The 27,481-nt window shown below is 34.3% G+C and overlaps 1 long non-coding RNA gene across 1 annotated transcript; it reads right to left on the bottom strand.

Moving 5' to 3' along the window:
* Positions 1-241: 241 nt before the first annotated feature.
* LOC102480200 (uncharacterized) lies at positions 242-22,597 on the bottom strand. Its single transcript, XR_336203.2, has 3 exons — positions 22,445-22,597; positions 4,214-4,301; positions 242-292 (listed from the first exon to the last, which is right to left on the bottom strand). It is a non-coding gene; the product is annotated as an uncharacterized LOC102480200 (long non-coding RNA).
* Between the last annotated feature and the right edge of the window lie 4,884 nt (positions 22,598-27,481).

Genomic DNA, 27,481 nt, shown 5'->3' with positions numbered 1-27,481 from the left:
GGACACCAGTCTGTTACCATTACTAGACACTGTCAACAGAAAATGACACCAGAGTCACAAAAGGCAAAATGATGTCAGTTTAATCAGAGAGCAGACGAAAAGGCAAACAAGGCTACCCAGGACACAAGTGTAACAAGGAGACTCAGAGGTTGGCATAAGCCACTCTTGGCAGGTCCCAGTGAAACCGGTTTGAAATTCAATGATATAAAATCCAATAGAACAACATAGACAATCAGAACTGTTTTTCCCCCATTCAATTAAAATTGGTGACTGCAGCTGGCAGAAGAAAAATCTGTGAAAAAAAAAAAATAGCGAGAAGGTACAACTTGAATAGATTTTAAAGAAAATCGAACTAATTTTTCATTCTCAGAAAAGCACCAGCAAGCTAAATAATATTATTTTAAAATTATTTAATCAGTGCTTTTTTTCCTATGAAAATTAAATAGACATTTTAAAAAATCTTATTATATTAAGCTGATAGCTTTCAATTGGTATATGTATACCCTGACAAGATAGCTGTCCACATTATGTAGTGATAATAATGATGGATTTGTACAATTATGGATGTGGAATAGGCCTCCGAGATTATCTGGCCCAACCTGCTCATTTTACAGATGAGAGAACTGAATCTAAGAATGAGCGAAATGCCCCGGAGCACAATGGCAAAGCCAAGGTTCCTGGCTCTCAGTCCAGCTCTTTTCTAAAACACTGTTTAAGATGCATGTTTTGCAGAAATAAGGCAACATCTATCTAAAAAGGAGACAGCATTTCATTAATTTTCCATATGCATGTAATGTGTCTTATGGCAAACCATTGAAAAGGGAATTAGTCTAATTAAGTTCCTTCCAATAGAACATTTATAAACAGTGAAGTATCGTTTTACTGACCCTGGAAACCTTGTAAGACTCATTCACTTTCCTCGGAATGTTTGAGGTCACGCCGTGTCTTTAAAATACTCCGGAGATAAGCGTAATGACTAGAACAAATATCGAGCTGAGAGCAACAAATACTTTGGCAAAATGTCAGTGATGCCATATTCTATCCCCCCACTAATCGGAGTTTTTTGGCTGAGTTATCCAGTTTCACAGGGTTCAACATTCTGGATGGACCTCTGACATTGTTATCAGTTCCTCTTTGTGTAGAATCCAAGGCTGACTGCACTGCCCACTTGAGATACCCTTTTCAGCCAAGTCTAGCTCTATCTTTCTCCAACCCAATTTCCCTCAGCTCAGTTTCTGCTAAGTCCTGTGTCTCTGGGATGAGTTATACATATGGAAGGCCAGGTGGATAGGCCCGTTTCCCCGGACACATTCCAGAAAGCTCCCTGCCTTGAGCTGACAGTTTTTTTCTAGTAGCTAAAATTGAAATTTGGTTTCAAAGCTGACTCTTCCTTTATTGTCAAAAGAAGTCTATCTCAACTTTTAAAAATCCATGAATATATAAGAAATAACTCAAGGAGCCACTGCCTTTGCTTCTGATAAATGATACCAGCATTTAAGTCACATTTGTGACACAAATTAAGAATCAATGTTATTATTTCCCATGAAGAAAGTGCACGGTCTTGAAATCTGGAATTCTGTTACATAAATATATGTTTCTGCATTTCAAAATTATGAAATATTGAATATGCATATCCAAACCACACATACATTCCCCCTATATTCTTATATGGGTTGCTTTCATTTCCTTCTTCCTGTAACTATTACTGCTTTGATGGGAACTGTTTATAGTCTGCAGTACACTGCACTGTTTATATTCCACTAGTGCTAGAACCTCTTTATTATTCATCAATTTTTCTGTCTTTTTCTACACACACACACACAGAGCGAGAGAGAGAGAGAGGAAATTGTAATAATCATGCTAATTATTGTAAGAGATGTTACAGAAAAAAAGAAATGATTTTTTTACTATATAGGAAAATTTTTAACATTTCAAAAAATGTAGAAATAAAAAAGTGTATTGTCAAAGAGTCAAACTACAGAAAGTTTCATTAAGTAAAACATTTATCAGTAAATAGTTAAGCCATAAAATTGTAACTTTTCCAATATATAACATAATAGGATTAGAGTTGAAGAGTGGGGGTCTAAAATCAGAATGACTAGGTTCAAAACCTGGTTCCATTATTATTATTAAGACAGAGTCTTGCTATAGGACTCATGGGCTTGCCAGAGAGACAGAAAGTGAGAAATCACTCTCAGGAGGGATAGCCATGCCACAATCTCTTCTCCATTCTCCTCTTGGGATTTGGGGCACACACATACATGCACCTAGCATGAATTTTAAGCTGCCAGGTCTGGGACTCTAATCGCAGTTAACTACATGGGAGTACAATGACATAACCATTATGCCATCTGTTGGTCACCTGGTTCTATTATTAACTGCTATGAACAAATAGCTTATTTTTTTTCTTGTCTTCAAATCTATAAAATTAAGACAATAAAAATATCTCCCTTATAGGGTTTTAAAAAAAATTAGGAAATATTTTAGTATACGACTTTAGTTTTTCATTGCATACGTTTGTTAAAAAGAGTAAATGAGACAGATTCATCAAGCATTTGGAACCATGCCTAGCATCCACTATGGGTTAGCATTATAATTATATTAAGTAGTGATACTCTCTAGCCTTTGACTTTTTAAAAATTTACTTATTTTTCAAATTTGCATTTAATCACTGTATATCTTTACAGTGTACAATATTGTTTTTTCCAGCATGAATATGGTGCATATCAGTCAAGACAAAGACATTACCATAAACATTATCATCAGCCAATAATTTTTCATTATTGTGTCAATTAAATGTATTTTCTCCCCGTTCCCTTCCCTCTCTTTAGCCTTAGACTTTTGATTTCAGTGGTATTCCTACATTCTTCTGCTTTCAGGTGGCATTCTATTCATGGGTAGGGAAGTAATCATTCAATTTCTGATTTCCAGAAAGATACGTACTGGTTACCTGATTCCTTTACTTGGTAAAAGTGTATTGTTTTTAAATTTTGCAAACAGTTACAGTCTTTCGATTAAGTTACTCATTGAGATCTAAAATGTGTATGTACTTATAATAGAGTTTGTAGTAAGTTTTATCTATTTAGACCCCATTAATAATCCTGGGTTCAATTTGTAGACCAACCTAAACAAGTCAGGCATGGTGGGGTATGCCTATAGTCCTAACTCCCCAAGAGACTGAAGCAGGAGCATAATATAGTGAGACATCACCAAAGAAATTTCTTTGTCTCTTTCTGTCTGTCTGTCTCTCTCTCATAAAATATCACTACTAATAATTTAAATTTCCCAGGGTCCATTGTGTTAGTTCAGCTTATCTCTGGATCATTCTGCAATCACAACTCATTCATCTACTATAGGGGTATCATATTCTAAAAGCATGCAGTGACTTCTGGCCACAGAATAACAGTAGTCTTCCACAAATACAGTATTATATGTTCTTCTATAGGTAAGTACATTGGATTTAAACTACCCCAGTGATTTCAAAATTTAATGTGTCAATAAATAACCTGGCTTTCTTACTGACATACGGATTTTGATTCAGTCCATCTTGGGCGGGGCCCAAGAGTTTGTATTTTTGTTTGTTTGTTTATTTACTTTTAAGTTTTTAACATACAATCACTGTGTGCCATGACAGCATTCTAAATAAAATTTCCCATCATGAATGCATTGTATATTGGTTCAGTCTAATGCATTATCATATACATTATCATCAACAGATAATTTTCCAGTTTTGTATCCTTTAAATGTTTTGCTTCTTTCTTTTTCCCCTGAGTCTGTATTTATAGTAAGCTTCCAGATGATGCTAATTCTGTGGTTCAGTGCAACACACTTTGCTCTACACAAGGATCTTCAGAACATTGCTGTGACCTTGAATTCACACAAATAAACTAAGCTATCTCATTTCAAGCTTTGAGTCTAATTTTTGGGTTTTGGAGTCAATATTAACTTAAATTCTAATTTGTAGGTATTTGATGCCATAGGAATTTAATTTTTTGTTGCATTTGTCTGCATGTATATTGAATTTTTCAAATAATATTTGCAGTCTGATAATTCTCATGCTTTGCTTGAATTTATCTATCTAGATGATACTTTCCAAAAGAGAAATGATGTGACAATAAAATACAAGCATGGATTTTAAACCAATGTCATCCGGTCTTGTCTTTCTGTGACAAGTCTTAAGATTTAAAGTACAGTGGAATTAAAAAAAAAATACCTTTGATTCTTCTAGTAGTATACTATAGTTCAGGAGCAGTCAAACCAGTATTTCACTGCAAATCTCTTCCTTTAAATAGCACTAGAAGCTGGGGAAAAAGCATGCAATATTAAAAATATGACAAGAAGAGAAGAGAGGAAAGAGAAATGTCAAATTGTGAAAATATGTTTTTAGTGGAAAAGAAACATGTTCTCGGTAAGGGTACACCGTGTTGGACTTCTACACTGCAATGCAGATAAACTAGGTATGAGAAAGATCCTGCTCATAATTAATTGAGATTATGAACTTCTGGATCTTTTTTTTTTTTTAAACTCAGCACATTGATACATTTTTAAAATATAAAAGTCTTTAAGAAGAAAAAAAAGATACCCTTAGCTGTCATCATTTCTTCTGCCTGTAATTCTAAACAAGATGTGAGGGAAATAGAAACCCAACTGAGTCTTATAAAATTCCATTAGATATGACAATAGAGGGATTAGATGATTTCTTCTCTTCTTTTAAATTTTTAATTTTGAAATCATTGTAGATTGTTAGAAGATTAGCAAGAGTAATACAAAGTTTTTATACACTTATACTGAACTTCCTCTAAAATTAATTTCCTATATAGCCATGATGTGCTTCTTCGAAACTAAGAAACTAACAGTGGTGTAACACTCTGAACTAAACTACAGACTTCATTGTTCACTAATTTTTTCAGTAATGTCTGTATTCTCTTTGAGAATTCAACCCACTTTACTGCATTTATTCATTATGTTTCCTTAGTCTCTTCCAAACTATGACAGTTTCTTGTCTTTCTTTGTTTTAATGTTATTCATAATACTGAATAGAGGAGGGAAATATTATGCGAACTGTTCCTTGGTTTGAGGTTTCTCATTGTTAGTCTTGGATTATGGATTTTTAAAAAAAAAAAAAATGTAGCTCACAAGTGAAGTCGTCTTATTTTCACACCTTAACAGGCAACCTTATTATTGGAGATATAAAACTGTATTACTAATGACATGGTTAAGATGGTCTTTGTCTATTCTTCCACTATGAACTTTTTTTTAATTTATACATTATAATAATAAACGAGACACTAAATTCAGACCACCCTTAAAAGAGGGACAATTAAGTTTCACCTCAAAAAAGGAGGAATGTGTTCTGTATTTCAACTCCCATAACTCGGTAATAAACTTTTCTCTAGCTGTCTTCAAATTCTATCATTGCAACAATATGAAAATTATATACTTAGGTGTCTATTTTATATTTATCCTACTTGGTTTTATGTGAGATTTCCAGATTATGGTTTTATACTATAACTAATTTTGGAAATAATTGTTTCTTCCAATAATTTTTGTCTTTGGTTTTCTATTTGGGCATTATCTATTGAGCCATTATTATTATTATTATTATTTTATTGTTTCTAGTCTGCGGATGAAACATTCAAAGGTATTCTTTATCCCTGTTACCGTGCTTTGATTTCTAACATTTCCAATCTAACTTTTTCTTATCTTTACTGAAATGATCTACTTTGTTGTCATGGATTTACATTTTCCATGTATAGTCTTTACTAATTGTGCCCAGGTTAACTTCTTTACCCAAAATCCCCAAGATTTGTGTCTCATGTAAATCTTAATTTAGTAGATGTTTTGGGTCTTTAGACTGTGTTCTTGCCTTTTCATCTGTACTATACATTTTTTTGAAGCTTGATATTTGTATAGACTGTGAACATGGATGAATATCATTTTCATGTTTGGAGATGAGCATGCCTTTTCTTTCTGGTAGGACTTAAGTTATGCAGGATTATGTTCACGTAATCAGAAGTTAGCTTGGTTGGAAATTTGTTGTTTCTATACTTAACCTCAGTGGACCAGAGATTTTAATTTTTCTATTAATGCCTTGTTTTTTTATGGTATTGGCTCATTTTCCAGATTTTTTTTCTCTGTTGGATTCTACTTCGGTCTTCCTTTGCTCCTCAGAGAGATTATATGTTTTGGCTGTATCTTACTGTCATTATTACCTGATAATTGTTAGTGGAAGTGGAGGATAGGTAGTGCATTCTCTTGTTCGGATCAATGTTAGGGATTCTAAATGAGGCAATTCACCTTGATCTTGATCCTCTCAGGGACATAGTCCACAGAAGTATCATTGCTTCTCTCCCATCATTTGAATGAACCTGAAAGGTATTACTGTTGCTCCCCTAGGATAGAGCTTATTTACATAATCTCCTAAAGCAGCTGTGAATGTCCATTAGGCTTTCCATTTTTATTTCTCTGCCTCCTACAGATTAAGACTTTTGTTCTTTAGGAGATAGAAAGCAAATGCATTTGAATCTGGGTAGGGTTTTTCTTCCTCATTTCGGTATGGAAGCTTTAGACCAGGGTCCTCAGGCTACAGTTATTATATTCCTTCTAAGGGCTCTGTCTTGTTTTGTCTTGTCTTGTCTTTTCTTTTCTTTTCTTTTCTTTTCTTTTCTTTTCTTTTCTTTTCTTTTCTTTTCTTTTCTTTTCTTTTCTTTTCTTTTCTTCCTTTTCTTTTCTTTCCTTTTCTTTCTTTTCTTTTATTTCTTTTCTCTTCTCTCTTTTTGTATTATTTTATTGTTGTTTTCTTTTCCTTTCCTCTTTTTTCTTTTCTTCTTTTCTTTCTTTTATTCCCTAACCTCTCTTTTACTGGAGTGCAGATAAGCAGTAGCTCTACAGGAGTTCTGTAGTGGTTGGAATGGCTGATGTTCTTTGTTTAGCCAACAACAACATGTGTCTACCTCCTGGCAGCCTCTTCCAATTTCTAGTTATTTTGGAATTTGAACCTCCTTCAATTCTTAGATAAGCTACAGAAATTTATTAATTTAAAGTTTACGCAGTGGTTTTGTTATTGTAAAAGTGGGAGGGATACTCTTTTCAGTGCTATGTCTCTGAGCTAAAATTGGAAATGAATTATCTACTTTTAAACTTGAGAGATAATCTGTTTGGAAGTATACTTTGATACAATTTATTACTTTGTAGTAAATATTGGCAATATATGATTCCAAAAATCAGGCATGTGTCAGAAACAGTCTTTTCCAAATCATCTCGGTTTCTGCTCCATGAGTTATGAAATACATAGGACTCTCCTAAGTATTACTTGGAAAATGTAAAAGAGGTACATTTGTCAAATTCATTTGGGAAAATGACTGCTTGAACCCTATAACACAAATTTTTATTACTATAAATTTCCTAGCATTTAATATGTAAATAAGTGTAGTAAACAACAAGAGTATGTTCTCAAACTTATTATGTAACATTTTCTCTTCTCTCAAAATACCTGAGAAGTTAATTTTAGACAGGAAGTGCTTTGTAAAATGTGTCCAGCTGACTTAAGTAACATGAAGAGCAGTCTTTACTCTCTCATTTCCACATTGTGCTTCTTCATATGCACCTCTGCTTTACTTTGACTTTCTCCTCTGATTAGAACTGAAATTTCAGGGCTGGGTGACATCTGACACCTGACACAGTGCCTTCTAGGAGCAGGCTAAGGCAATAGGGAATGGTTTTTAGAGACTCAGTGGTTAGACACCATAATCGTTAATTATCTGGCTTTACCTAAAGTTGACCAGAAAAAAATAACCAAGCTATTATGTCTCTTTTTTTTGCCTTTTTTTTGAGACGTTTTCACTATAGGGCACGTGCACTTGCCAGAGAGAGAGAGACATAGAGACAGAAAGTGAGAAATCACCCCCCCGGGGGGATGGCCACGCTGCAATCCCTTCTCCTCCATTCTCCTCTTGGGATCTTGGGCACACACGCGCACGCACCCGGCATGAGTTCTAAGCCACCGGGTCCAGGACACAAACCACGGTCGACTACATGGGAGTCCAGCGACATAGCCATTACGCTAACTGCTGGTTCCCAACCAAGCTATTATGTCTTATATGAGAAAGTGATTGAAAAACACAGCATTGACAATTGAAAGGGAGTGAATATGTCTTCCTTTTATTGAACCAATTCATTTTTCCTGGCTAGATCATCTGGAAGTATGCATGTATGCTATGGATCTCTTTTTGACAAAACCCAGCAGTGTGCATTTTTATATTGATCATATTTCTTACTATTTCTTAGCCATTTAGTTGTAGTAAAGTCAATTTTTTCTAGGCTTTGATATTTGCAATAGAAGAAACATGTTTCTGTTTGTTTGTTTGTTTGTTTGTTTGTTTGTTGTAGGTGCATAGGTCAGAGACACCTTCATTTCACTTAAGAAATGCATGAGTAAATCGGATTTAAAAGATGACCAACCAGTGGGGGTGGGGGGGAAGCATACCAGTGTTGTGATGGTTTAAAATATCATTTCAGAATATTTTTGTTGTTGTTGTTGCCCCATGGAGGTCCAGAAGGCTTACAGTCAAGTTTTTGTCTCAGCAACCCAGGAAGTAGGGAAATGCTTAACTAATGGTTAAGTGTTTGTTGCTCAGAGTTATAAATAGTCTTTTTATAGTCATCATTTCTTTTCAAAATTGTTTCCTGCAAATGTCAGTTCAATTAACTGGTGGACAAAGAAAAAAAAAAAAAAGTCTAGTGCTCAGGTTCTTTTTGTTTTATTAAATCGGTTGTTTTCTATAGAGAAAATAAATTGTAGGTTGTATTTTATGGTCACTTCTGAAGCATTTTGAAGATGTCACATAGACACGGTCTCAGGAGAATTTCTTTCCTGGTTTAGACTACCTCTGTAGTTGGCTGTGCAGTCTGCTATTACTTTAAGAGTGTGTAACTTTTGAGTCAGAGGTGCCTATGGCATGAAAAGCCTGGGTTTCCCTCAGGGGATTTGTCACACTTTATTTAGCTCAAGCGTGGACTCAGAAACCTGGAAAATGTACTCTACTTGGCAGCCCAGCATTTTTTGCAAGTAGTAAAGTTCAAGCTATCAAAGAACTTTTCAAGGTGACAATTACATAACACAATATATGACCTTTACAACAAGATTTAGGCTGGGAGATCTATGCTGAAGGGTTTCCCTCCTGCTGGTATATACCCTGCATGTTCTCTGCCTCCTCTCTTAAGCATACAGTTTGGACAAAAAAAAAAAAAAAAAAGGCAGTCTGGTTATATGTCAACCACTTATTCTATGCCATTCTATCATACTCAAGGATTTTGACATTGCAAAGAGTAAAACATATGTCATCTTCCTGTTACCTGACCTGATCATCTGAAATAACTATGCTTCCAAATATTTCCCTTGTGGTTTATAAAAGATAATAATGGCCCAAGACATGCTTACATAGAGAATCCTTCAAAAGGTTTAAAGTAAAAACTACAACAAATTAAACTGTTACAGAAATAATAGCATGGCTTGACCTACAAGATACAAGAATCTAAGATGGAATAGAAACACCACCTTTCTACTTGATGGGGGAGGTGAAGTGAAGGAAGAATACGTAGTTTTGAAGAAAAAGAGTTGAGCTAATATACTATAGATAACTTTTTTTCAATTATAGTTTATAAATTGAAATCAAATGTATCAAATTATATGAAAAAATGGATTTTTAAAGAAATGTCTTGTGCCAGCCAGGTAGTGTGGTGTTTCAGGTGACTAGAACCCACATAGCTAACATCATAGTTCAAGTCCTGGACCCAGAACTTGAAAAGCACACTTGTATTTGTATTTTGTCTTATGTTGTCTTGCTTTTGTCTCCCAAAAGGAGAACAGAAGAAGAGGGATTGTAATGTAGCCCTCCACCCTGAGGGCTTATTTCTCACTTTCCCTTTCTCTCTCTTTCTCTTTGTCTCTCTGGTATGTGCCCAAGCCCTCTATCAAAAAAACAAAACAAAACAAAACAAAACTTAAAAATTAAAAATAAAAGGCTTTGATTCACTGTCTTAAAACAAATTGCTAGAGGGCACCTGCACTGGTTAGAGAGAGAGACGGGCACACACAAAGAGAGGAAGAACGTACTCCACCCTGGGGCATGGTCACGCCACTAACCAGCCCTGTCTTTTTCTTTGATGATAAAGTAAATTCTGACTTAGAATGTCAACCATTTGTTATATTTTGGTGATCGAAAAGCTAAGTGAACCATGAATATTTTTTCTTTTACTTAATATATATTTAATGAGTAGCTTTTATATTAAGAAAAAAGTATTTAAAATCATGACAGAACAGTTGGAGGGGGAGGAAAAAAACTCCTTTTCTTTCTCTTTCCTCTTGTCTTTTTTCAGGTAATATGATATACCAGTTTATTTCTTGTCTTTTAGTGAAATCCACAGAAACTTCTCACTCTTGGCAAGAATCCACTGCAGAATCTGCAAAGTGCAAACTGAAGTGGCAAGATAGAAAGGAGAGGCCATGCGAGTTGACAGTAATGCATGGGGAGTTATACAGAGTGCTTCTAGAGTTCTTTTCTTCAGCACAGTCAAAGGTGACCCCACGAAAAGGAAAGGGAAAGGTAAAGGAGTTACTTTCTGTTAACTATGCCCAGGAGTCCAGGTTCAGTACTACAATTTGAGGTTCATTTGTGTTGCATACAGTAGCACTTTACAGGACCAGAGGTTAGGGCAGAGTAATTTTGAAATAGAAAACACTACTTCTGAAGAAAGCCTTGTCATTTTTTCTCCTTTATTTTTTTTATCTTATCATTTAGCATAGCCCATTTCCTGGCAATGACATTTTGCTTTTGTTATACAATGAAACAAAACTAGAAAACAGGCAAAAATACAACCAAAACAGAAAAATGAATCTTAGGAACTACTTTTTGTAAACCGAATAGAGTTTCTATTCTAATTTTTGACATGACTATATCATTAACAATTAATGAGCCAAGAGGAATGTTGAAGGTTTTGATATGACAACCTATTTAGTTGAATTATTATACTGACGTTATTTTCATTCTATTCTCAACAAAGTAGAGGTACCCACATCTTGCTTCAATTAACATGTGTCAGCTGTTTGGAATTTATTTCTCCCTAGAATCTTCATCCTTCAAAACTTTTCTTTGTTGTTGTTTCTGATATAAATGCTCACTACTTTGCTCAGCTTACAATTTATGTTATTTTTTTAAATGATCTATGCAAAGACCTCTTGTGTATAGCATTCATGATGAGATGAAAACATATTAAAATTCTTCTTGAGAAAAGGCATTTTCTGACATTTTATAGGTCCAAGAAAAAAATCCTATATTACCTTTATATTAATAAGGATAAAACTGAAGAAACTTCTTTTAGTTTTAATTCTTTAATTTTTTAAGATTTTTTTTCCCATAAGGCACCTGCACTCACCAAAGAGAGACAGAGAGTGAGAGAGAGAGAGAGAGAGCAGAAAGTGAGAAATCATCCCATGGGGGATGGCCACATCACAGACCCTTCTCCTCCATTCTTCTCTGAGGACTTTGGGCATGTATATCCATGCACTAGGTGTGTTTCTCAAGTCACAAGGTCCATGACTCAAACCATGGAGTCAGGCATGAGGATGCAGTTCCTTAACTCCCAATGTCACTATGGTAGGCAGATAGAGAAAAGCAAAAGGGCATTTTGGTCAACGCCCTAATTCCCACTAGGGCAATAAACTAATTAGACAGTCTAATTAAAACAACCTGGCTCACTTGGGCATGCGCAATTAGGTAATCAAAATCCTTATTCTTTACCTGTGAGAAAAGTACTCAAGTGCTCCCTGATTCAAATTCAAAGGAAGGACATAGGTAGTGTAACAGATCTCCCAACAATGAATATTCATGACCTCTAGTAATAAAAATAACAATTAACCAGTACCAAATGCAGTTGCCACCACAAATCTGCCCACCCAAGAGCCTTTTGGGTGTACTTTCCTTTCTTTCCTATTAAATCTTCTTTTCTAGCTATTTGATCTCTGGTTGTAGTTTCATTTTGCACCTAGGGACAGATCTCTAATTTTAGTGATCTGGACCCAAAGAATCAAGGTCTTCAAAATGCTGCTCAACACTCTCATTTGTTGACACCACCTGCTGGCCCAGTATTAATATTTCTAAGGCATGAGGGGAGTGCTTTGTAACATTGTGTCCCGATAACATGCAAAATGCATATACACTTTAACTTATTTTTATGTAAGAAGCTTCAGTAAGGCTCCTCAGGCTTCCTTGTCTTCAAAATTAATTGACCTGCTTAAAATATTTTAAAATTTAATACCTTAAAAAATAAATCTTGGAATTACTGTAGTTCTTTTTTTTTTTTTTTTTTTTGGAGAGATTTTCACTGTAGGGTGCGTGCGCTCGCCAGACAGACAGAGAGAGACATAGAGACAGAACGCCGCAATCCCTTCTCCTCCATTCTCCTCTCGGGATCTTGGGCACGCACGCACACGTGCCCGGCGTGAGTTTTAAGCCACCGGGTCCGGGACACGAACCGCGGTCGACCACGTGGGAGTCCAGCGACATAGCCATTACGCTAACTGCTGGTTCCCTGAATTACTGTAGTTCTTTACAGCCCTGGAACTCTGGAATATGACAAGAAACTTACATGTTCCTGAGATTTGATGATTATGTTTAGATATATGAAACTGATAATTTTAAAACCTAAATTTGCCCTGAATTCATGGAACAATTTAGCCAAAATAGCTACCTCAAAAATGATGCTAGTTTCCTTAAAATCTACATCTGCCTCTCGAGTTTACTCTAGGGTGTTATCATGGCCACGTATCAGGAATAATAGTTGATGGCTAAGAGAAAATATCCTACGTCAAGTCATTGCAGTTTCTGGAAAATAAGAACCATTGGGAATCATGAGAACCTGTGTAAGAGTGCATTTTTAAGAATAATTTAATTATATAGAAACACTTATCCCTTACATAGGATTTGCTGTCCCTATCAAGTTTCCTATAACTGGCTCTACTAATTTTTCTGTTTGTTTTTACTAAGGCATATCAGTGATTGTAGATTTATAACAATATGATGTAGCTGCTAAGACTTCTTTGAAATCTTATTTAGAAAAGAGACAGAAGATTGGATTAATGGGAATTTCAAAATGGGTCAATATATATAAGACCTGAGAATCCATCATTGTCTATATACCATCAAAGGGCCCCCAAAACATTATGATCTCTAAGACAATAAGGAATATACTTATAACACTAATATGTTTGTTTGATAAAATCAACCTAGCTTCTAGGAATTAGCATGAAACTATCAATTTGGTATAGGCACTCTTCTGGTTTATATTAATGAATTGGATCAAAATATATTTATTCTCACATGGCAGAGATAAAAATACATATTCTTTGCCTACACTGATTGTTTAGCATGTTATCACAGTAATTTTCCTGAGCTCTTTCATTAATATTGCTTATAGACACCTTAATTATATTAATATTCTATAAAATATTGACTGTTTGTGAAATCATACTGACTTCACCTGCTAGTAGTAACTCTGGTTAGTTTAGTATCAAAGGCTAAGAAATGAATCCCTCAATGAATCATGGACCTGCTAAATATCAACAAGTAAAATAGGGTGCTTTGAGCATTGCTAAGACATCTTCTCTAGAACAAAGAAAAATTATTTGAATCTTGAACCTTTTATCACTACAGAATCTTGGCAGAACCCACTGGAATCTAACAGGAGGACATAACTCGTTTGGAATTTCTGCTATAGTTCATTTATCAGTTGACACAGATATGTCCTGGGGAAAATGCCAGTCTATCTCCTTGATTATCTCCATGCTAGTTGCATTAATAGTGATAAGGATGGAGACTCTGCATTGGCTTAGACAAGGAATTAACCTCATCAGGAGTCTTCTGGGTATGGTCACTGCTAGATCCCAAATATCAGTAGCAAAGAATGTAGCTGAGCTTTGATCTGGCATATTACATAGTAAGATTAGCCAACAGATTGACTACATCGGCTTATTTTGAATGAACAATAATTTTGTCCTTACTGAAACTGACAAGTACTCTAGATATAGGCTTGTGTTTCCTACCTGCAATACCTCAGATTATAACACCACCCAAGGGCTTATAAAACATTGAAACTATCTAGCACAAGTATATATCTTAGTAAGTTCCCAATTGTAGAAAAATTGACATGCACTGTGATATTTATTGTACAACCCAAAATGCATTAGTTGAGAATGCATAAATAATTTATGGCATAGTAATACAATAGAGTACTAAATTTTACTTAAAATAAATATATTAGATCCATACTTATCAATAACCATTTGTGGGGAAAAAAATTATACTTTGTACATTTCAGCCTTCTTTTCTTTAACATTTTGAAAATTAAGTGGGTATGTAGTTTTTTCTAAAATTATCTGATTTTATTACTGTTTTTAAACCAAACCTGGATTCTCACTGGGACCTAAGAACAAGAAGAGCCTAAAAGTGCTTCTGTGGTATAGCTTCTCTCAAAGTAGACATCCAATTAGAATTGAAGAAAATTACATTAGTATAGCAATGGCCAGCTCTGCCCAATAATAAAAATTAAGTGAGCAATGTGTTACATTTTAGAATCCTAGGTCCTTCACTTAAATATTGATATTTATTTAGTTATCTGGAGTGAAGCTAAGGATTCTACTTTTTGTAACTAATGCAAGTTTTTCATAACATCAGAACTCCTGGAAAATAATACATTAAATTATAGTAGTAAGAAAACTTCAAAAACTTTGGGCATTCATGTGGGAGTTTGGGAAGTAAACCAACATTTTGAGAGGAGGACTGACCATTTGTAATGCTATTACATTGCCCTTTGTTCTCTTTCTTCTCATATTTTAAAGTTCATTTTTTTAATAATTAAACTGTGAGGTCAGTTTATACTTTGTTGCTCAACAATATAACACTGTCCCATCTATCATGCGAACCATGAATGCTTGTTTATTCCTAAATACTGACATGAGAGCTATCCAGATAATAAGAGAGTGTCATCATTAACTTACCTGCCCAGCTAGTGGCATGGTCATTAAGACTGCTGGATCTCACATAGCCAACTGGTGGTTCAGCCTGAAAAACATACTTGGGCATGTGCGTGCATGCCCCAAATCCCAAAAAGGCAGTTGGAGGAGAAAGGATGTAGTGTGGCCACCCCCATGAAAGACTTTGTCTCACTTTCTCTCTCTCACTCTCTCTCTCTCTGTCTCTGGTGAGTGTACAAACCCTCAAGCAAATTGAAAAAAAAAAAAGAAAGATATGGTATAAATGGTAAACTTTTTATTTAGATTTTTAAAGTAATCTTAATTATAGACAAATGACCCCATCCTTCCTCAACATAAACAGTTGATATATTTGTTCTGAAAACTGTAAAACATGACTAACCCATCACATTCCTATAGCTTCAGGTAAAATGAAAAGAATAGATAGAATCCCTTTATATTCATGTTTTCCAAACAGAAAATAATTTCCTGGGCACATGGGAACCGTTAGGGTAGTTAGCACTACATTTCAAAGTGATGAACCAGATATTTTTCAATACTATGAAGTAATAGATTGTGACATATAAATACAGGTAAAAATATACATTAAGTTCTTATTTTATTATCTTTTGGAAATAGCTGCAGAGTGTTCTGTCTCTTGAGAATAAGGTATATCTTTCACGAAAATAAAATTCTATGTATTTATAACATTATTTCTTTGTTAGTATTTAAATTAATATTGCCTGTTGATTAACATATATAATACATGCATTTCAAACTTACAAGGACCTCTAACTTTAATAGCATTACTACAAAAATAGATTGATATCTCATAATTTTAATTTATAAATATTATAAAAAGTGAGTATATTTATAATTAAAACAGGAGTCATAAAAGAATATGAGCATCATAAATGATTAAAGAAAGCTAAATATTATTTTACTTTTTTTGCTAGTCAAATATTTTGTTAAAAACATATTTCAAGAATTAACCTTTTTTTTCTTTTTCTTTTTTTTTTTTTTTTTTTTTTGCTATAAGACAAGTGTACTTTCCAGAAAGCTCCAGAAAAAGAGGAAGAGAAAGTTATAAATCACCCCTGAGATAGTTACATCACAATCTCTCCCTTCCCATTCTCCTCCTCCTGGGATTTTGGGCACTCATGCTCACATGCCTGGCTATAACTTTCAAGCTGCTGGGTTTAGGATTCGAACAGTAGTGAGCCATGTGGGAACCCAGTACCTTAATAACCAAACCACCTGCTGCTCCAAGAATTAATTGTTTTATATAAATAAAAATGTCATTTGATTTTCAAAGCCAATTGGTGGGAAGATTGCATGTGTGTACCCCGTATCTTTCCAATAATGCTCTCTAGACAATTAAGACACGTTAACTATGTTCAGAGTAGGTAATTTTAAGACAAATCATCTTAATTTCTGGAACATGAAATATTTAATATTGTTTATTTATTAAAGTAAATGTCAAAAAAATTATAAATACTTGGGGTTATAGGTCTTCATGTTGATCTCCCATGATGATTTAAAAAAAATGTAAATAGGGTCTTTCAGTAGATCATTGTAACTAAACAGATCTGAAATATATTTCTTGAAAAAAATTTAATTCACAAATCTGAACTTATATACATTTCATTTTTTTATTTTCCCTTTCTCTTCTTTCTTTTAAATTTTATAATTTTTGACATATAATAATTGTACATATTTATGGGCTATAATGTGATTTTTTAAATACATTGGGTATACAATCCATGAACAATGATCAAAGCAGGAAATAAACATATCCATTACCCAATAATAAAGAGAAAATAAACATAACCATCCATCCAATATTTATCATTACTTTGTGTTATGAACATTTAAAATCCTTTCTTCAAGCTATTTTGAAATACAAATTCAATTGTATTAAATGTAGTTAATCTACTGTGCTTTAGTCTTCTAGAAGTCATTCTCCTTATCAAACTGCAATATTGTGTCTGTTAACCACGTTCTCACTATCCTCTCCACACCTAACCCCTTCCTAGTTTTTGGTATTCTCCCATTCCACTCTTCTCCTTTAATGCAATAAAATCCTTTAGCTTCCAGAAACAAGCGAGAATATGCTGTATGTATTTTTAGCACCTTTCTTATTTCACTTAGCAAAATTTCTTCAAAGCTCATCCAGGTTACCCCAATTGATAGGATTTCATTCTTTCTTATGGTTGAACAACAATGTGTGTAGTTATCGGATTTTTATTGTCCATTCTTCTGTTGATGAACACTTGGTTTAATTCCATATCTTGTGAGTAATGCTGTAATATACACTGGAAGCTAGATAGCTCTTTAACCCACTAATTTCTTTTCCTTTGGTGATCCCAATAATGAGATTACTGATTCATAAGGTAGTTCTATTTTCAGTCTGTTGAGGAACTTCAATGCTTTCTTCCATAATATCTGTGCTAAAATATGTTCCCACTGGGACCAGCAGTTGGCATAATGTCTATGTCACTGGACTCCCATGTAGTTGACTGAGCTTTGAGTCCTGGACCTGGTGGCTTAAACTTACTCTAGGCACGTGTGCATGCCTGCCCAAGATCCTGAGAGGAGAATGGAGGAGAAGGGATTGCGGAATGGCCATCCCCCCCGGGGGTGATTTCTCGCTTCCTGTCTCTGTCTCTCTCTGTCTTTCTGGTGAGCTCACGCGCCCTATAGCAAAAACCTCTCCAAAAAAGAAAAAAAAAGAAAAAGAAAAATATGTTCCCACTAACTATGCACAAGAGTTCACTTTTCTCCACATCCTGACGAGCACTTACTATTTTTATTTATTTATTGTAGAGATTTTTATTATAGGGCACATGCACTCGCCAAAGAGGCATTTCCCTTTGGGGAAATGGCCATGCCACAATCCCTTCTCTTCCATTCTTCTCTCAGAATTTTGAGCAAGCATGCACACCTGTCCAGTGTGAATTTCAAACTGCTAAGTATGGTACTCAAATCACAGTGGACCATGTAGGAGCTCAGTGCCTTAACCACCATGCCACCTGCTGGCCCCAATTTTTAAAACAGCTGTTCCAGAGATGAGGTGTTACATTACTGTAGGTTTGATTTAGGTTTGATTTGTTTCTCTAATATTTAGTGATGCTAAGTATTTTTAAAAATATACTTGACCATTTCTGTGTCTTCTTTTGAGAACTGCCTGTAGAGATAGATTATACATTTATTCACTGGAATTTTTTAAACCGGTGAGTTGAGTTCTTTTATATTCTTGTTATTGATCCCCTTAGATGTATAGTTTGCAAGCATTTTCTCCTATTTAGTAAGTTGCTGCTCCATTCTTGTTTCTTTGCTAGGCTGAAACTTTTTGATGCAATTCCATTTATCTATTTTTGCTTTCCATGCTCATTCTTATGAAGTCTCAGCAGGTCACATCTGGGCCAGCTTGTGGCCTGGTGGTATGTGAGTTGGATCTCACATGGCTGATTATAAAGTTTGAGTCCCATACCTAAGGACTTGAAAACACACTGGACACATTCTCAAAATCCCAACAGGACAGAGGAAGGGAGAAGGGATTGTGACATAACCATTCTCCAGAAGTAGGATCGTGCTTTCTCTCCCCACTACCCTGGTCTTTTTCTGTCTTTCTCTGGCGACCACATATGCAAATAAACAAAGACATATATTTAAAAAGAAAGCCTTATCTAAGAAATCTTTGATAATATCAATGTCTTGAACCAGTTATCCTATGAGTTGCTGTAATAATTTCAATTTTTTGTATCTTACTTTTAGGTCTTCAATTCATTTTGAGTTAATTTTTGTATGTGGTAAGATATAGTGGCCTATTTTTTCTTATGCATATGGATATTCAATTTTTCTAGAACCATTTATTGAAGAGATTGTTTTTTTCCTCACTAAATGTTCTTTCCACTCTTTTTTTTTTTTTATATTTTCGCTATAGGGCTCGTGCGCTCGCCAGCCAGACAGAGACAGAGAGACAGAAAGCGAGAAATCACCACCCAGGGGGGATGTTCTTGCCGCAATCCCTTCTCCTCCATTCTCCTCTCGGGATCTTGGGCACGCACGCACACGTGTCTGGCGTTAGTTTTAAGCCACCGGGTCCGGGACGTGAACCACGGCCAACTACGTGGGAGTCCAAGAACATAGCCATTACGCTAACTGCTGGTTCCCTCTACTCTTGTTGAAAATCAATTGACTATGCGTATGTGAATTTATCTTTGAGTTTTCTCTTCTTTCCCTTATGTCTATGTGTCTATTTTCATGCCGGTAATGCTGTTTTAGTTAGGATAATTTGTCATATATGCCGTAGGCAGGTAGTGTGATGTCTCTAACTTTCTTCTTTTTGTTCAGAATTTCTTTGGCTATTCGGCTTTTATTTTTATGATAATATTAAATAAAATCTAAGTTTCAAAAGGTTCAATATGCCTGATATACTTTAATAAGTGAAAGATGCATGTTTTTATTTTCTGAATACATACAGATGAAAATTTAGAATAAATAGTGGAGAAAGGATGTAGTATAAAAAGAGAAAGAAACCAGTTGGTAAGATGTAATTTATTCTCAAATTTCTAGATCTTTTTTTTTGGTGATATTTAAAATTGTCGATTACACAAGTGTATAAGTATGTAACAGGGATGTTCAAGCTGGCAGAAATAGACCATTGCTAAAAACATTTCACATATCAAAGCTTATTATTAACCAACTCTGAGCAATTAACATTCATTAATGTGGAAGAATAGCTTCATCATCCACATCTCAGTAATTTTTGAAATTATTTTTATTCCCATACAATTATTATTACTCATGGCATTGAATATACAAAATAGCTGTTCTTCGTTGTGTGTAGAGTTTAACACTATGTCTATCCTTTTATCCTCTATATTTCCCTAGTTTTAAACTATTATTACACACATGAACATGAAATGGAGGAATATAAATAACACCTTGTCACTATCTTTGCCCTAAAATGTTCCATGCAGGACTGTGCATGCAATTGTGCCTCTTAGTTTAACAGCTTCCTATTCCTATTCATTGTGGATACACAGGCTTATGGAGTGATGAGGAAATTACTTCCTGGTTTAGGTACTATAAATCATTCTATAAATTTACAAACTATGTATTTATTAGAAATGGAATACTACTTTAAAATAAGTGTGTGTGTGTATATACACACACATACCAGACTTTACTTTTAGAGCAGTTTAAGGTTCACACCAAAATTAGGCAGAAAGTACAGAGTTCCCTATGTCCCCCTACTGCCATGCCTGCTGTCCACATTCTGTACCACTGTGGTACATTTGTTACAATCAATAACCTGTATTGACACATCAATTGCCACCCAGAGTTCATAATTTTCATTAGTGTTCATCTTGGTGTTGTACATTTAAAGGGTTTGGATGACATGTATTCACAAAGTACCAAACAGAATAGTTTCACTGCCTCAAATTCTCTGTGCTTCACGTATTCATCCTCCCTTCCTCCGAACCTCTGGTAACCACTGGTCATTTTGTCATCCTCTTAGTTTTGCTTTTTCTTGAATATCATATAGTTGAATCACACAGTACTGAGCTTTTACAGGTTGTTTATCATCACTCAGTAATAAGTATTTGGGGTTTCTCCATGTCTCTCATAGCTTGAAAGCCAAAATCTATTTAACACTGAATAATATTCCAATGCCTACATGTATTAATACTTCACTTTATTGATCTATTTGCCTTTTGAAGGACATTTTGATTTTTTCCAAATTTTGGCAATTGTAAGTAAAATCACTAAAAGATATCTGTCTATGGGTTTTTATGTGCAGACAGGTTTTCAGCTTGTCTGGGTAAACATCAAACAATCTGATTGCTGGATCCTATGGAAAGAGCATACATAATTTGATTATAGAAACTACCAAAATGCCTTCCAAAGTAGTTTATCAGTTTGCACCTCTGCCAGAAATAAAGGTGAATTCCCATTGTTCCACATACTCATCAACATTTGTTATTGTTTAGTGTTTCAGATTTTTCTCATCCTAATATATGTGTATTGGTATCCTATTATTGTTTTAATTTTTAATTCCCTGGTGACATATAATATCAAGTTTCTTTTCATACAGTTTTTTGCCATCTATATGTATTCTTTGGTCAGTGTTTATTCAGATATTTTGCATATTTTTAATTGGATTGTTTATTTTCTTATGGTTGAGTCTTAGGAGATGTTTGTACATTTCCGATAACAGTAACTTAACAAACATGGTTTGCAAATATGTTCTTCTATTCTGTGACTTTTTTGTTCTTTCTTTTCATAGTTTGTATACATAGCAGACATTCACTTCTAGGAAATCAAGATTATCAATTATTTGATGGATTATGCCCTTGGTGCTATATCTAAAGAGACATTGTCACACCCAACAAATAGATTTTTCTATGTCATTTTCTAGGAGTTTTATAATTATACATTTTACATTTAGGTCTTAGATCCATTTTGGTTAGTATTTGTGAAGGACATAACATCTCTGTGTAGAATCTGTTCTTAATGTTTTTTAACATGTGGTTTTCCCATTTTTTCAACACCATTTATTAAAAAGAATATCTTTTGTTTTCCTATTTGCTCCTTTGTCCCAGGTCAGTTGACTATATTTGTCTTAGTTGTTACTGGTTACTATATCCCTTCACATATTTTTTCTAATAATTTAAAAACTTGAACATCTTCCTTGGTAGTTGGAGTCTTTGGTATCCTGGGGTTACCTATAGAACTCAGAATATAATTTTTAGAGAATGTTAACTGATGCCAGGAGGAGTTTGTGGGCACTCTGAGAAAAAAACTATTGACATCTTCCTTCTGAATTGTGCATTGAAAAGGTCCTTCCTACTGCAGTGTTTTACTGTTCTTTCCCATCACAATGAGAAATGCTCAACTATGACCTTTACATTTTGAAAAGTTTCATTTTGAATCAACTTGTGAGTGCTCAATTCCTTTAACTTCCTGCTCACCATTTTCGTGTGTTTGGTTTCTCTCACACGAGAACTTATACAAATAGATTGTACATGTGCCAACAAACAATGAAAGAAGGGTAAAATACAAACTTTGGTCATCTTGGAATTGTTCAATGAATCAAAAGAAGTGTATCAGATGGTATGGGAAATACATTCCTTGATCTTAACACAAATAAGTGAAATTAACGTTAACTAGAAGTAATTAACCTTCAGGATCCCACCACTAAATATAGATTCCATACTTATTGTTTAGGTTACCCTCAACCTCAATTAATTTTACTACTCTAGAAGAGATAACAGATTATTTTCCATTAAATTATTTTTCATCCTTTTCTATGTGTATGCTATAATAATATGCAGTGAATTAATGTTAAAAAAAAAACAGCATGGCTAAATGAGTAAACAAAAAAGAATGAGAGCAATTGTTTGTCCTTACCTTCTCCTTGTTGCTGCTATTCTTTACTTTCTAAGTGCATCCATTTTCACCAAGTTTCTTGTGCCTGGAATAATGATCTGATATTAAATCCAACAAATATGCTGGTGCCATGCCTCAGATTTTTTTTTTTTTTTTTTTTTTTTTTTTTTTTTTTTTATAAAGAGAACTCTTGACTTTAAGGTAGATTTGGAAAGAGCTTCTTGGAGTTTGATCTGAAGACAAGGAATGAAGAGGTTCGGTAAGACACTTGAGTTTTATTGTGCAATTTAAATTTTTTTAAAAATGCCCTTCCATTCTGACAGTGTGACTAAAATCCAGCTTTCTCTCATTTGGCCAATTCAGGTATTTTTCATTTCTCTGGGGAAAGAGTATTTTCTCCCACACAGAGAAAGGCTTTGTAGTCCCCAACTTTTGCTCATGGGACTATGTCCTGTCCAATCACATTAGACATTTAAGGATTCATACAAAAACTTTCCTAGTGTTGTGGTTCAGTATGCTACGTTTTGTTAAAAACCATTCATCATTAGCCATTATACTTATTATAGAACTTGAGGACTTAACACTATGAAAAAGGACCTCTGTATATTGCCTCCAAGACCCTGTCTCATCTCAGGTTTTCTTTTTCTTCACACCCTCTACCTCCACTTTCCTCTAGTTTAATGAAGAATTCAGCCATTACTATAGTTTTTATGTACGTATTTCCCTCTAATTATAATGCTGATCCCTGGACTCTATTGTATGCTTCTAACTCCTGTGAATCCTCTAACCCATGGGCTAATTATTACTCCCAGAAGCTTTTCTGAAACCTCACATCAATGTATATATAAATTAGATCTCCAGGTTAAGAGAGAAAATTTAGAACCCTAAATTTAGGAACCTACATTTTCATGCACTTATAACTCTCCCAGTATCTCTCTTTTTGACCAAAAATGACTGTCTTTATTATCCAGATCCTATGCTTAAAGAGGACAGGGGGTACATGTCCTCTTTAATGCATGACTACATCTTCAGCACCTTGATATTTTTGAATAAGTAGATAAAAAAATTACTTTCATTATTTAAAAATCATTTATTTTATTTTATTAATTATTATTATTACTTATCTAAGTTTGCTATAGGGCACATGTCTTCACCAGAGAGAGGGAGAGAAAGAGAGAGAGAGAAATAGAGAAAGAGACAGAAAATGAGGATCCAGGATTTGAACTGTGGTCTCCCATGTGGGAGCCCAGCACCTTAACCACCACACCACCTATAGTCCCAAAGTTTTATATATTTTTTAAAATTATTTTATTTTATTTATTTATTATTATTATTATTAGTTTGATCAGAGAGAGACAGAGGGTGAGAGAGAGAGGAAGTGGGAAAGAAGTCACCAGATTCAGGACTCGAACCCCGGTCGGCCATGTGGGAGTGTCCAGCACCTTAACTACAACGCCACCTGCTAGTCCCAAAGTTTTATATTTTTAAGCTTATATTGGAATGTATTCTTTTTCTAACTTGAATGTTTTTATAAATGGCATTATTTAAAAAGGATATTAAAATTATATCATTGTAAACAACATGGATATTTGGTTCCTTACCAATATTGCTTTTATAGAACACTGAGTTACAGGCTTTGAAATTATTTCCTCTTGGCCTTCTTGGCAGGCAAATATGTGCTATCAATTGTTTCTTCAAGGTGTCTGTTCCATCCAATGAGTGCAAGGCAGCTGCAAGGGATACACATGGAACTTGGTCCTTACTGTAACCTCCCAGTGGTATTGCCATCTCACCATGGCCTCCATAATAATGTCACACCAAATCTTTGTGATGGTAGATTTGTCCTCTGTAAGACCCTTGGGCAGGTAGGAAGAAACAGTAGTAGAGATAATACTGAAAATTGCCGAAAATAATTTAAGAGGAAAGAGCAGGTAAGATGCTCAGTGACTACATGAAATGAGATGCATACAGAAACTTGCCATAAGGTTCTGAATAGAAAACGTATATTATGTTTGTTATGTTTTCACAGGACCTTCCTTTCTTCTTCTTTTTCTTTTTGTTATCACCTTTCTTGTCTTTTAATCTCCTAACATATTTTAGTCTTTTCTTTGCTATATATTTCTGCATTTATTCACTAGGTAATTATTAATATTTACAATATTTTTTCTATAAACTTCATGCAGAAATTCAAATCTATGAAAGCAAAGATTAGCTCTGCACTGATGTAAGCAAGATACATGCTTAAAGGCCAGCCAAGGGTTTGGTAATTAAGGTAAGTGGATCCCACATGGTTGACAGCACTGTTCAAGTCCTGGCTCTAGCAGCCTGAAACATGTGGTTACTTGTGCACTTGTGTCTAAGACCCAAAAAACAAAAGAAGTGGAGGTGAGATTGTCTTACTTTTATTTATTCTCTCTCTCTCTTTTTTGTCTCTCTCTTGAGATTGCATGTGCCTTTTGATAAATTTATAAAGATTAATAAATGAGGGCCTAAAATTGTTCAGTGTCTCAATGTTTTATGTAGACTTTTGCTAAGGTCTGTTGAATGCCAAGAAATCTGAAGAACACAGTCTTAAAACAATGTCCTGAGAAAACCTAGCAAAATTGCTTGTTTTGTTGTAACATACACTGCATGTGTGAAATGAATAAACAGGGCTGGATTGTCCAGTAGGCCTGCTGACGCTAGTAGTGGTTGGGCTCCTCACAAAGGTCTTTGGATCATTTGTATTTTTTAAAATGTAGGCATCTATGTGCTACTTAGCAGGAAGAAGTTAAGTTTTGAAAATGCATTTTGAATGAAAATAAAATTCCTCTGGGAATTTTATTTTTGATTTAAATATCTTATTTCATCTCGGCTATTATGTCAGACTTATTACTCGTTTTAACTTTTAGATTTTATGTTATACACTATTTTCAAATACCTGGCTTATTCTTACATTTCTTATTTGATTGTCAATTTATTAATAGTTTCTGTTTTATATAGGACAATATTTGAGAAATGTTAAACAAAACAATGCATTGCCATATAATGAGCTAGGAAATAAGAAAAAAATACATTTAGCCAGTGTTCAACAAGTCACAGATAAGAAAGTTATACAGACTTCTATAACTCTGGTTTCATTTCTTTTCTATTTATATAAAACTTAAAAATAGTAACTCATTAAGGCCTCCTTAAAATAGGTAGTAGAATACTAGACAGCATCAAGTAATAAATTAATTGGTAGAAAGCAGACTTGGTATTTATCCTCTTAAATGTTTATACTTCTTACTATTTCCTAAACTTTAGGTTTGTTCACATTTGTTTATATTCAGCACACGTTTCTATTTTTCTTTAATCCCCAACAGCTTTCAATACATTTTATTGTTTGCAGGTTTTTTTCCCTTTATGGATTTTATTTTTTAGAGCAATTTTAGGTTCTTTGTAAAATTGAGCCAAATGCACAGAAATTTCTCCTATTTCTCTTATCCCAACAGATACTGAGCCTCTTCAGATACCAGAATTTCCACATCAGAATGATATGTTATTGCAGTCAGTAAAGCTACATTAATATATCATTAATACCTCAATAGTTTACATTAGGTTTCATGTTGTACATTCTATGGGTCTTAACAAATGTAATACCTCAATAGTTTACATTAGGTTTCATGTACATTCTATGGGTCTTAACAAATGGTGATGGACATAGGTTCAATATTTGTTAGCAGTGTCTGAACTAGCTTTTCAAAATCATCTGATTCTATCTGATTAAGATACTTTCTCTGAAATGAGACATTTATGGGACACAGAAATGCTATATTACCTGTTGATGAAAACATGTATAGTATTCTCCGCTGGATTAGTCTGAGGTATATTTCATGTACTGAGGTGTAATTAAAATTCTCTCTATAAGCTAAATGATGTATAGTGATTGAGTGCATAAAAATAATAATACCAATGAAGTCAATTTAAAATTAAAAAATAAGCAGAAACAGGTAAAAAAAAAAATAACCAGGTCCAATCAAGAAAACTGTGAATGAAAAGGATACTCTATCTACTCCTTCTAACTATATATATATTATATGCATAGAATATATGTGTGTGTGTCTGTATATATCCATATACATACACACACACACATATATATATGTATATATATATATATGATATAATTTCATGGACTCAGTATTGCACATATGTGTATTTTTACAAATATAGATCTTTCTTACTAGTATATTGATAAGTCCAGGAAAGAGGATATAAAAGAGATTTTCAAAATGTTCATGTAATATTCATGGTATTATGAACCAAAAAAAAATAAATTATGTACAACTTAAAATATTTTTGTGGCATTTGAGCTGTGACCAGTCCCTTTCAGGGGTTAAGACTACCTGTGAATTTCTGCTCAGACTTCACCCTCCATACCCCAAGATCCACCAGACTGGTAGGGCACCCTCTGTAATTCTGTTTCTCTTGATCTCTCCCTGTCTCTGTCTGTCTGTCTCTCTCTATTTTTTTAATTTTTGTTTATTTTTAATGTAAAGCACTGCTTGACTGTCTCATTTTTATTTTGCTAATTTTTACCTTTCCTCCCTCCCAGATAGGATAAAAGAGGCCTTTAGAGGCCTTTAGAGAAGTCATCTGCATTTGAGCTGTGAGCAACCTCTTACATGGAGCATGCCTGCGCACTGCACAGTTTTCATTTTTTTGCATTTTTTTCTCATTTTTTTTATTGTTTCTTTTCTTTTCTATTTCTTTGTTTTATTTCTTTTTCCTTTTATCTTTAAAACTTTGCTACTCAGCCTTCACACACTGAAAGTCTAGAGAGGTCTAGTTGCATAGTAGCCAAACATCTGATTACTATTATGGTCAGAATAATCTTCAATTCCCACTGAATCTGCTGCATAACGGGAGATAAACATTATGGCAGAGAGATTGTAGATCACCTCCTCCTGCACGCCTCTGAATGCTCAGATTTAACTTTAAGAAATTAGGAAGAAACATAATTCATCAATGACCAGAAACCACTACAGAGGCACAAGAAGTACGAGAAACCAAGAAAATATATTTCCCTCAACGAAA

Source organism: Tupaia chinensis, unplaced genomic scaffold, assembly GCF_000334495.1.
Source record: "Tupaia chinensis unplaced genomic scaffold, TupChi_1.0 Scaffold000658_1, whole genome shotgun sequence".
Taxonomy (NCBI): domain Eukaryota; kingdom Metazoa; phylum Chordata; class Mammalia; order Scandentia; family Tupaiidae; genus Tupaia; species Tupaia belangeri.
Note: the sequence above shows the minus strand (reverse complement) of the source record. Positions and strands in the feature narration are given on the sequence as shown.